We start from the raw sequence: 11,781 nt of genomic DNA, 5'->3' as shown, positions 1-11,781 counted from the left end.
GATCAAGATGGTGGAAAAAAGGGAGATGGTTTGTTAAAGAAGAATGGTAGAAAGTGTAAGCAGAGGGAGCTGAAGACAGAAGGAGAAATGGAAGTGAATGAGGGTGAAGTATCGGAGGTGGTCGGTGTGGTGAAGTTTTCGGAGCCCGAGGCTTGCACCGAGGATCAGGAAAAAGATGAGTCTGCGACAGTAGGAGTGAAGTTTATGGAAAAAGTGGACCCTTGCCTTTTGGCTGATCCATTTGTGGATTTACAGTGGGTGAAAAAAGAGTTGGGTAATGTGGAATCAGTGAGGGTAACCAGAAGTGGTCTAGTGATAATTTTTGTGTTTCTGTTGGTCAGGGGAAGAATGCGCTCGGAATAAAACGAATGGGAGCAAGAAAAGTGAATTGTTTCGTTCTCAAGAAAAGGGCACCAATGAAAGGAGTGATAACTGGTGTAGCAGTAGATATAAATGTTGACCAAGATTCTCTGTGTATGTGATGCTCGTCGTTTGATGCGACGCAGACGCAGAGTGGGGAAACAGAAGAGTCATTGTTTGTTCTTTTGAGTTTTGAAGATGAGTCTTTGCCTGACAAAGTGAAGTTAGGATATATAAGTTATCCTGTACGAGTGTATGTGCCGAATACATTATGATGTTATAGGTGTCACGCTTATGGGCATGTGGCAGCAGTGTGTAGGACGGAGGGTCCAAGGTGTGAGAAATGTGCAGAAGGGCATGAGACAAAGGAATGTGTAGTATCGGGGAAAGTAGTGGAATATGTTAATTGTAGGGGTTCCCATGGGGCTGGGGATCAGAAATGTCCCGTGAGAGAGAGGCAGGTTGAGGTTTCCAGGGTCAAAGTAGTGCAGAAGTTGTCATATGCTGAGGTAGTGGAAAAGGTAGAGGAAGATGGGTTAAGGGGGAGGAGTGGTGAGAGTAGTAGAGATATACCAGTACAGAGGGAGGAGTGGTGAGAGTAGTAGAGATATACCAGTACAGAGGGAGGAGTGGTGAGAGTAGTAGAGATATACCAGTACAGAGGGAGGAGTGGTGAGAGTAGTAGAGATATACCAGTACAGAGGGAGGAGTGGTGAGAGTAGCAGAGATATACCAGTACAGAGGGAGGAGTGGTGAGAGTAGCAGAGATATACCAGTACAGAGGGATAGGCCAAAAAGTGATATAAGTTTCAGTAAGATTGGATTTTTAGCATTTATAGCCAATGGTTATCAACTGTACTTCAGGGATCGGAAGTTGAGGTTGTGGTGGCAGCTGCAGAGAGGTATTTGGGTGTGCGAGACTTGATAGCAGAAGAGTTACAGGATGTGTTAAGTGGTGATGTCCCATCCTTTCAGGGTGATGGAATAAGGTAGGAATAAATACATTTAATTAGTGGAGTAGGGGGGTGTTAATTTTATTTTGTATAATTTTGAAATGAGTGAGTGTAGTGTTAGATGGTAGGCTATTTATTTAGCACATTTGTATTTTTCAAGTAAAGTATAGGGAGTTGTACTCCAGTCTAGTAGGTGGCGGTAATGCAACAAATTGAATGCCAACTGCCGTTAAACCCCAGAGAAGAAGAAGAAGTTAAACCTCACAGAAGAAGAAGTAAACATTACTTTTCGAGGGCCGAGAAGACAGTGGATCCAGCGTCCAAGGTAACGTCGGTTAACAAACGTACATGTTTGCGTATACTTTGAGTTACAGCTTTGATTAATAGACATATATCTGGCTCACCTGTGGAAGTTGGTGATTTCAATTGTTTAATAGATCTCGTGTGGGTCGTTAGCTAGTTTGCGTACCATCGTTTGGATTGCTGTCTATTTAGCTAGCCCAACGATATTGCTAACGTTAGCTAGCCCCAAAGAAGCTACTTTACAGTTGGCCAAAGTTGTATATACTGTCTAAACCCAGGGTCGTTACAATACGTTTCCTATCTAACTAGTTTTTAGTCACGTTCAATGTTGTCTCACGTTAGTTATATCCGAACTAAGATTAATGTTAGTTATTTAAGTTGGCTAACTAGCTGGTTTACGAAGCTAGCTGGCGGGGTAGCGCAACGTATGCAAATTTTCTAAGCTATCTGGCTTCTATTGATACAGTTTGAGGTGTTTGCTAAGAGAACTCACCTACATCTGGTATGCTAGTTAACTTAGCTAGCTAACTAGCTAGAGGTTATTAGTTAGCTAGGGACATTTGCATAGTTGACAGTTTATTCGTACTAGCGTTACTATAGTCGTCAAATAAGCTGCGTGGACATTATAAAGATGTGAACATTATTATTCAGAAGATGTGTTATTCCAATGTGTGGACATGTATTTAATCAGTAAAATAAACCTAGTTGGCTGGTTTGCTACTCTAGCCAGGTAACGTTAAAACTACTTAGCTAGCTATATTTGTCAGCTAGCAGCACTGGTACACTACAAAACAGGATCAATGAGTTAGCCAGCTAACTTTGATAGCTAAACAACCATCAATAACTATTGATTTTCTGATTAACTAAGAAATATAAACTTATGTATTTGGTTGAGTCAATTAGACCATGCCAATTGATTGAATAAAGGTTAAATATGTCAGAATATTTAGGCAAGTTAGGTGGCTGACTAATTGATTATGCTTTGTAGTATGTTGCTTTGACACAGACTTTTAGCCAGCTAGTTACAGAAACTCAAATCTTAGCTAGCAGCTATCTGGCTAGATCATATATTTCTCACAATCATGCTAGCTAGATACCTAAGGAACCATATTATTTTCTGAAATCAGTAGGTAGTAGTGCTTTAGCATGTGTCCTGTGGTAGGGGCCTTTCTCCTTGAGGTCATCTGGAAATAGAAGGGTGTGCATTATTAGTCCTCAGAGGGTTTATTTATGAGCGCTGTTTAAGGTTATAGGTGACTGGAACAGCAGACACACTGGTTGAGAGGACCAAAGCTAAAGTTGTGGTTTCCCATTACCCTTACAGTGTACCACAAATAATTTTCAACCAACTAACTTGGCAATGATATCTTCCTTCTCAAATGTATCTTCTAAAATGGCTGTGTCCAGTTTCAGGTGGTTCTTTGGAATTTAGAACTGTTATTATTAAAATAAATATTAGTTTTTTGCACCATGAATTAATTAAACAATGTGTAATACGCTGCCTTGTCTATATTCAATCTTCTCTAAAGATGATCTATTATAGTGACAAGATACTCGATTGACCATGATAAAAATAAAAATAAATCATACAATTCTACATCAATTTACAATGCAGAATATTGATCCTGTTACCTATGTTTGACCTCTAGGGTTGGACGATGAAATGACGTCTACCTCAACCCTTCACAGACAGAACGCAGTTACAGTAACATGTCAATAGTGACATTTGATATCTTTTCAGACAATTAAAACCAGTGCTGCATCAGATCTTTTTCAGACAGAATTCTGCTCTTGTGTAAAATGTTCTGTAGGGTTTCCTTGATAACAACAAATGTCGCTGCTGTGTTTTCTATAGTTTTTTTTTTATGGTATGATAGCTAGATGTGTTTTATTTCTACTAAATGTCTTGGTAAGTCATGGTATTTAACAAACTTTGAAGCACTTTTTTAGGAGATTGGTCTGCGTGCAAGCAGGCTGCACGCAGCAGCTCAAGATTATTTGATTGACAGTTCTGGTTGCCTAGTAATGGACTTTACTAGGCTTTAGTGGAGAGACCTGGCACCATTAGTGGAGAGACCTGGCACCATTAGTGGAGAGACCTGGCTCCATTAGTGGAGAGACCTGGCTCCATTAGTGGAGAGACCTGGCACCATTAGTGGAGAGACCTGGCACCATTAGTGGAGAGACCTGGCACCATTAGTGGAGAGACCTGGCACCGTTAGTGGAGAGACCTGGCACCGTTAGTGGAGAGACCTGGCACCGTTAGTGGAGAGACCTGGCACCGTTAGTGGAGAGACCTGGCACCGTTAGTGGAGAGACCTGGCACCGTTAGTGGAGAGACCTGGCACCGTTAGTGGAGAGACCTGGCACCGTTAGTGGAGAGACCTGGCACCGTTAGTGGAGAGACCTGGCACCGTTAGTGGAGAGACCTGGCACCGTTAGTGGAGAGACCTGGCACCGTTAGTGGAGAGACCTGGCACCGTTAGTGGAGAGACCTGGCACCGTTAGTGGAGAGACCTGGCTCCGTTAGTGGAGAGACCTGGCACCGTTAGTGGAGAGACCCGGCACCGTTAGTGGAGAGACCCGGCACCATTAGTGGAGAGCACGGGGCCAGTGCGAGGGAGAGGAAGGCAGAAGCCTGCTCATGTTTTGGTAATCTGCATCTCGCAATGTATTGCATGCCTTGCAAATTCACTAAGTAGCCTAAAGTTGGCCTCTTCTTCCTCTCTGGTTTTATTTGAATTACACAACTTCCCCCAGGCCTTCGTACCCTGTCGGCTATAACTTCCCCCAGGCCTTCGTACCCTGTCGGCTATAACTTCCCCCAGGCCTTTATACCCTGACGGCTATAACTTCCCCCAGGCTTTCGTACCCTGTCGGCTATAACTTCCCCCAGGCCTTCGTACCCTGTCGGCTATAACTTCCCCCAGGCCTTCGTACCCTGTCGGCTATAACTTCCCCCAGGCCTTCGTACCCTGTCGGCTATAACTTCCCCCAGGCCTTCGTACCCTGTCGGCTATAACTTCCCCCAGGCCTTCGTACCCTGTCGGCTATAACTTCCCCCAGGCCTTCGTACCCTGTCGGCTATAACTTCCCCCAGGCCTTCGTACCCTGTCGGCTATAACTTCCCCCAGGCCTTCGTACCCTGTCGGCTATAACTTCCCCCAGGCCTTCGTACCCTGTCGGCTATAACTTCCCCCAGGCCTTCGTACCCTGTCGGCTATAACTTCCCCCAGGCCTTCGTACCCTGTCGGCTATAACTTCCCCCAGGCCTTCGTACCCTGTCGGCTATAACTTCCCCCAGGCCTTTGTACCCTGTCGGCTATAACTTCCCCCAGGCCTTTGTACCCTGTCGGCTATAACTTCCCCCAGGCCTTTGTACCCTGTCGGCTATAACTTCCCCCAGGCCTTTGTACCCTGTCGGCTATAACTTCCCCCAGGCCTTTGTACCCTGTCGGCTATAACTTCCCCCAGGCCTTTGTACCCTGTCGGCTATAACTTCCCCCAGGCCTTTATTCCCTGTCGGCTATAACTTCCCCGAGGCCTTTATACCCTGTCGGCTATAACTTCCCCCAGGCCTTTGTACCCTGTCGGCTATAACTTCCCCCAGGCCTTTGTACCCTGTCGGCTATAACTTCCCCCAGGCCTTTGTACCCTGTCGGCTATAACTTCCCCCAGGCCTTTGTACCCTGTCGGCTATAACTTCCCCCAGGCCTTTGTACCCTGTCGGCTATAACTTCCCCCAGGCCTTTGTACCCTGTCGGCTATAACTTCCCCCAGGCCTTTGTACCCTGTCGGCTATAACTTCCCCCAGGCCTTTGTACCCTGTCGGCTATAACTTCCCCCAGGCCTTTGTACCCTGTCGGCTATAACTTCCCCCAGGCCTTTGTACCCTGACGGCTATAACTTCCCCCAGGCCTTTGTACCCTGACGGCTATAACTTCCCCCAGGCCTTTGTACCCTGACGGCTATAACTTCCCCCAGGCCTTTGTACCCTGTCGGCTATAACTTCCCCCAGGCCTTTGTACCCTGACGGCTATAACTTCCCCCAGGCCTTTGTACCCTGTCGGCTATAACTTCCCCCAGGCCTTTATAGACTGTCGGCTAGAACGCTGAAAATAATGTTTTGTGATAACTGCACTGTGATTTGAATTAAGTGGGGGATTTTTTTTTTAGGGATTTTTCTTAACGTTCAGGATCCCAACTTTGTTTAAATGTTTGAACATTAAAACGTTCACACCCCTAGTAGAAGTCCTCAATGGCAATGTCCATGTTAAAATGGGTTAAATCCATGATGCTTCCTCTATCTCTATAACAGGCACAACTTTGATATCAAGTTGTTTTTTTCAAGTTTGCAGAAATGCCACTTATCAGTGCATTCGTAACAACCTAACAATGACAACTTCTATTAGATAAAATAATCCACTGTCGTGTCTTTGACTATGCCAGATTAATTGCTATGACATGCTATTCTATAAAATAATTTCTCCGTAATTAATATTACCTGATTGAACTAATCATGTAAATATGAATTAACTAGAGAGGGACACCACGAAAGAATATTTATAGAGCTGTTATCTTTCGAATAAACTCTTAAAGATTTAGTAATATTTTACTAAATAGCAGTCACATTAATCGTCATTTTATTCAGTCTCATCTGAAAGTTGTAAGTCCTTGATTATCTGCAAGAATCCTGGCTAACAAGTTGAATCAGCAATACAAAATTGGGTTTAATTATTTATTTACTAAATACCTAACTAATCACACAGAAACACACATACACAATTAAATCATAACTTGATCACAAATTACGTCATACAGAAAAACGTCCCTAGCGGGCAGAATCGATATGACAGCTTGTTACACAAAGGAAAGGGGGTTGAGTCCTAGTGAAAGAGCGGGAGACTTGACATAGGCGAGCTGTGCTATCGTAAATACAGTATCTTATGCATTCTAAATTACCGCCCATTTGAAAAAGGAAAATGCAATCAATATTTACTCTGAGCTGCGCTTCAGTAGGTTGGTGGTAGATGGCCCGCGTCATCACCCGAGTCCTCTGTCCTTTGAAGAATGTCTCTGGTAGTCACGGGACACGTTGTGTGTATTAGACGGGATACTTGGACTGTCCTTCCGAACCTGCGTTTAGCTGTTGCTAACTCAAAGGCTAGGAGATATCACTTCTGTAGTGAATACGAGTTCAAAGTTCATACCATTCACAATCAAAGTCCATGCTGATGTTGGCTTCATCTATAGTGATTATCTGAACCATTCTGACACTGGATCGTCATCCTAGCGCACCCGGAACAGAAAGTTATTTTTTGGGAAAATGGCTTTATAGTGGAGGGAGAGGGGTGTGTCTGAAAGGTTTGTAACCCATGTCTCTTCACAGGGGCGGACCACTGTGAGCAGAGGAAAACTTATGAAAGCACAGATCTCTCATTTGGAAGCTAAAATTACATTTCATCTCTTCACAAATAATGTCATATTCAAACATTTGAATTAAACAACAATTCCATGTGAATCCGATATCTCTAACATTTAGACTTTCCACAGTAGAGTTTGTCATTCTATCCTTGATGAGTGTGTCAGAGGGCAACCGAACTGACATAATATACCTTAAGTACCACCGCATATGTTCAGTTGGTCGGATTACCAGAATATAGTTCATTTCCCCCAACTTCTGATGTTACCAGAACCTCTATGTTAACCCATGGGTTTCCTTATGTCACATCAGTTATAGTAGGGAGAGAGAAAAAGGGGGAAAGAGGTATTTATGACTGTCATAAACCTACCCCCAACCCAACGTCATGACACCACCAAGTAGCATATTAGAAATGAAATCATTTTGTTGACCTAATTCACACTCTCATTGACCTCCATACAAAAATTCTTAATTTTGTAAGCTTATTTTTCATGGGCAGAGGAAAACCTCTTGCTTCACGTCTTCCTCTGACTTCTTTCATTGATTGAAACAGGTGATTTGTTATCATGACGTGGCACTTTGGGGTGGACCCACCTGTCTCGATCAAAGGTTTGAAATAGTCAAAACAGCAGTGTACACCTTGTTGGATTACTTCTTGGAGCGTTTTCAGAGCATTTTCTAAATTGAAACGAACCACCTGAAACTGGACACAGACATTTCATCACCTTGGTCTTGAGATGTCTTGAGACATGCAATTGAGACGTCTCAAGATGTCTAACGTCTTAAACATTTTGAAGACATGTCAATGCAATGTCCTGAGACATTTTTTGTGTGTCTTCAAGACGTCTCAAGACACTAATGTCAAATAGTGCTATGTCTTGAGACATTTTAGGAATTCATGGAACATTCTTCAGTTAACTCACAGTTGATGCAAGACAAAAAAACAATCTGTCAAACCTGGAGGATTTACAAATGTTTTTTTTCTACTTGAGGCAAGCAAAGCATTTTAATATGTAATTCTGGTCTTTTCTGTGCAGTTTTATTAAATAGACTACATTTAAATCTTAACAAAAAATATCTATATATACAGTTGAATTCGGAAGTTTACATACTCTTAGGTTGGAGTCATTAAAACTAGTTTTTCAACCACTCCACAAATTTCTTGTTAACAAACTATAGTTTTGGCAAGTCAGTTAGGACATCTACTTTGTACATGACACAAGTAATTTTTCCAACAATTATTTACAGACAGATTATTTCACTTAATATTCACTGTATCACAATTCCAGTGGGTCAGAAGTTTACATACACTAAGTTGACTGTGCCTTTAAACCGCTTGGAAAATTCCAGAAAATGATGTCATGGCTTTAGAAGCTTCTGATAGGCTGTACCTGTGTGTGTATTTTAAGGCCTACCTTCAAACTCAGTGCCTCTTTGCTTGACATCATGGGAAAATCAAAAGAAATCCGCCAAGACCTCAGAAAAAAATTGTAGACCTCCACAAGGCTGGTTCATCCTTGGGAGCAATTCCCAAATGCCTGAAGGTACCATGTTCATCTGTACAAACAATAGTACGCAAGTATAAACACCATGGGACCACGCAGCCGTCATACCGCTCAGGAAGGAGATGCGTTCTGTCTCCTAGAGATGAATGTACTTTGGTGCGAAAAGTGCAAATCAATCCCAAAACAACAGCAACGTACCTGGTGAAGATGCTGAAGGAAACAGGTACAAAAGTGTCTATATCCACAGTAAAACGTGAAGCACGGGGGTGGCAGCGTCATATTGTGGGGGTGCTTTGCAGGAGGGACTGGTGCACTTCACAAAATAGATGGCATCATGAGGATGGAAGATTATGTGGATATATTGAAGCAACATCTCAAGACGTCAGGAAGTTAAAGCTTGGTCGCAAATGGGTCTTCCAAATGGACAATGACCCCAAGCATACTTCCAAAGTTGTGGCAAAATGGCTTAAGGACAACAAAGTCAGGGTATTGGAGTGGCCATCACAAAGACCTGACCTCATTCCTGTAGAAAATTTGTGGGCAGAACTGAAAAAGCGTGTGCGAGCAAGGAGGCCTACAAACCTGACTCAGTTACACCAGCTCTGTCAGGAGGAATGGGCCAAAATTCACCCAACTTATTGTGGGAAGCCTGTGGAAGGCTACCTGAAATGTTTGACCCAAGTTAAACCATTTAAAGGCAATGCTACCAAATACTAATTGAGTGTATGTAAACTTCTGACCCACTGGGATTGTGATACAGTGAAATAATCTCTGTAAACAATTGTTGGAAAAATGACTTGTCATGCACAAAGTAGATGTCCTAACCGACTTGCCAAAACTATAGTTTGGCAACAAGAAATTTGTGGAGTGGTTGAAAAACGAGTGTGTGTGTTTTTATAGACAGACAGATCCAGTAAAAAAATTCCAGACCTACTCATTCAAGGGTTTTTGTTTATTTTTCAATTTTCTACATTGTAGAATAATAGAAGACATAAACTATGAAATAACACATATGTAATAGTGTAATAAACAAAAAACTGTATTTTATATTTGAGATTCTTCAAAATAGCCACCCTTTGGCTTGATGACAGCTTTGCACACTCTCAACCAGCTTCACCTGGAATGCTTTTCCAACAGTCTTGAAGGAGTTCCCACATATGCTGAGTATTTGTTGGCTGCTTTTCCTTCACTCTGTGGTCCAACTCATCTCAATTGGGTTGTGGTCGGGGGATTGTGGAGGCCAGGTCATCTGATGCAGCACTCCATCATTCTCCTTGGTCAAATAGCCATTAGACAGCCTGGAGGTGTGTTGGGTCATTGTCCTGCTGAAAAACAAATGATAGTCCAACTAAGTGCCAACCAGATGGGATGGCGTATCGCTGCATAATGCTGTGGTAGCCATGTTGGTTAAGTGTGCCATGCAGAGATCATCCGTTCACCTACTGTGTCTCAAAGACACGGCGGTTGGAAACAGATTTCCAATTTGGATTCATCAGACCAAAGGACAGATTTCCACAGGTCTAACGTCATTTACTCGTGTTTCTTGGCCCAAGCAAGTCTCTTCTTCTTATTGGTGACCATTAGTAGTGGCTTCTTTGCAGCAATTCGACCATGAAGGCCTGATTCACGCAGTCTCCTCTGCGTACACTTTTTTTGTTGCTTACAACATGATTCCATATGTGTTCTTTAATAGTTTACAATGTAGAAAATAGTAAAAATAAAGACACCCTGGAATGAGTAGGTGTCCAAACCTTTGACTGGTACTGTGTGTGAGATATATGCCTAAAATACATTTGATAAATAGCTGATGCATGTATTGGTCAGGATGCCAACCTCGTGCTGCAGAGTAGACTGGACTTATCTGACTGCTGACCTCTACATGGATAGTCTGAGGTAAGACTGGATGCTTATCTGCGTCTTCCTTTTACATGTGCTTTGATAGTTATTGTGTAGTGAACATGTACTATTTTTCTTTTGACAGGTGTTACAAATCCCTTTGGCCCGACAATCTAGGGGGGATGGTAATGGGACCCGTAACATAACTCATGCAAATTATAGTAGTGACAAAGAGTGAGAACGAAATAACCACGACAACTAATATCTACCGTCAAACACTCAAGGTTTATTTATAAACACACGGTAATGGGGGGGGGGGGGGGGGGGCAGGAAAAGGGGCTGACCTGGACCCAAGGAATGAAACAATAAGCATCCAAAACACCCCTAAGCTAGACTAGCCTACTTCACCAACAGCTAACTAACTAACCAAAAATACAGGGGGTGGTCCGCCCAGTTCTAACTAGTGTATTTAACAAAGTTTACCTACGGGTAAAGTATGCCCAAGGGCGACTTGTCTGGTTACCCCCTTTTCCCACCATCAAACAAACACTCAAACACCATAACCAAACCAATACTCACAGGTGGGGACAAAGTGACATGTAGCTGCAAAACACACAATGGATCTACAGACAGATGGCATGTTACAAAGAGATTGAGCTCCAGAGAAAACAACTGACAGGGGTTTTAAACCAAGGGAAAGGAACTGTGATTGGGTAAGGGAAAAGGAGCAGGTGTCTTCCGATTAGCGACTGATTGATGACTGACTGGGGAATGATGATGGTCACCTGTGAGTAGGGGAGAAGGAGAGAAAAGAAACACACAGGATACACACAGAATACTAGTATCCGTAACAACAGGATATGAGGATGGAAGACATCAGCTGTCACCCAGCAAATACAAGTGAGAGCACTGCATTGGAACAAGACAATGTTCCTTTCTTCCAATGAGGACAGTGTGCTTAACTGATTCATGTCAAGCAGCCCTCGGGGATGACATTCTGCTTCAGGTGAGCTATTCACAATTAAGGTACAAGAAAATAGCAGGTTAGAGGTGATATTGTTATTGCTGTGTTTGATACGTACTGACATTGTATTTTCCTGCAGGTTAAGAGCAGCTCTGAGATCCCCCAACAAGATATGACTCTCTGTCTATAAAGACTTGAAGATTGGAGTTGTTTGGTGCTCTGTACCACCTTTACCAAAAGCTGTTTTGTTGCATCTGAAAAGGTTATTTTGGTCAATAAATCTTGATTACTTTGATTTGGTGTGCAATACAATTTATGGTATGGATTTGCGTGACTGTTATAGTGATTTGATTTGTATTTATAACTAATAAAACATGAAAATAATTTCTTGTCATAATGAAACACACCTCTACTTCTTGGCATTTTCCGTGTTGACTG

At 42.7% G+C, this 11,781-nt stretch overlaps 1 long non-coding RNA gene across 1 annotated transcript; it reads left to right on the top strand.

The window, feature by feature from the left end:
- The first annotated feature begins 1,566 nt into the window (after positions 1-1,566).
- Positions 1,567-10,680, top strand: LOC120041192. The gene is made up of 3 exons (XR_005475847.1): positions 1,567-1,638; positions 10,368-10,436; positions 10,525-10,680. It is a non-coding gene; the product is annotated as an uncharacterized LOC120041192 (long non-coding RNA).
- The last annotated feature ends 1,101 nt before the right edge of the window (positions 10,681-11,781 follow it).

This window comes from Salvelinus namaycush, unplaced genomic scaffold (assembly GCF_016432855.1).
Source record: "Salvelinus namaycush isolate Seneca unplaced genomic scaffold, SaNama_1.0 Scaffold412, whole genome shotgun sequence".
NCBI classification, from domain to species: Eukaryota; Metazoa; Chordata; class Actinopteri; order Salmoniformes; family Salmonidae; genus Salvelinus; species Salvelinus namaycush.
Note: the sequence above shows the minus strand (reverse complement) of the source record. Positions and strands in the feature narration are given on the sequence as shown.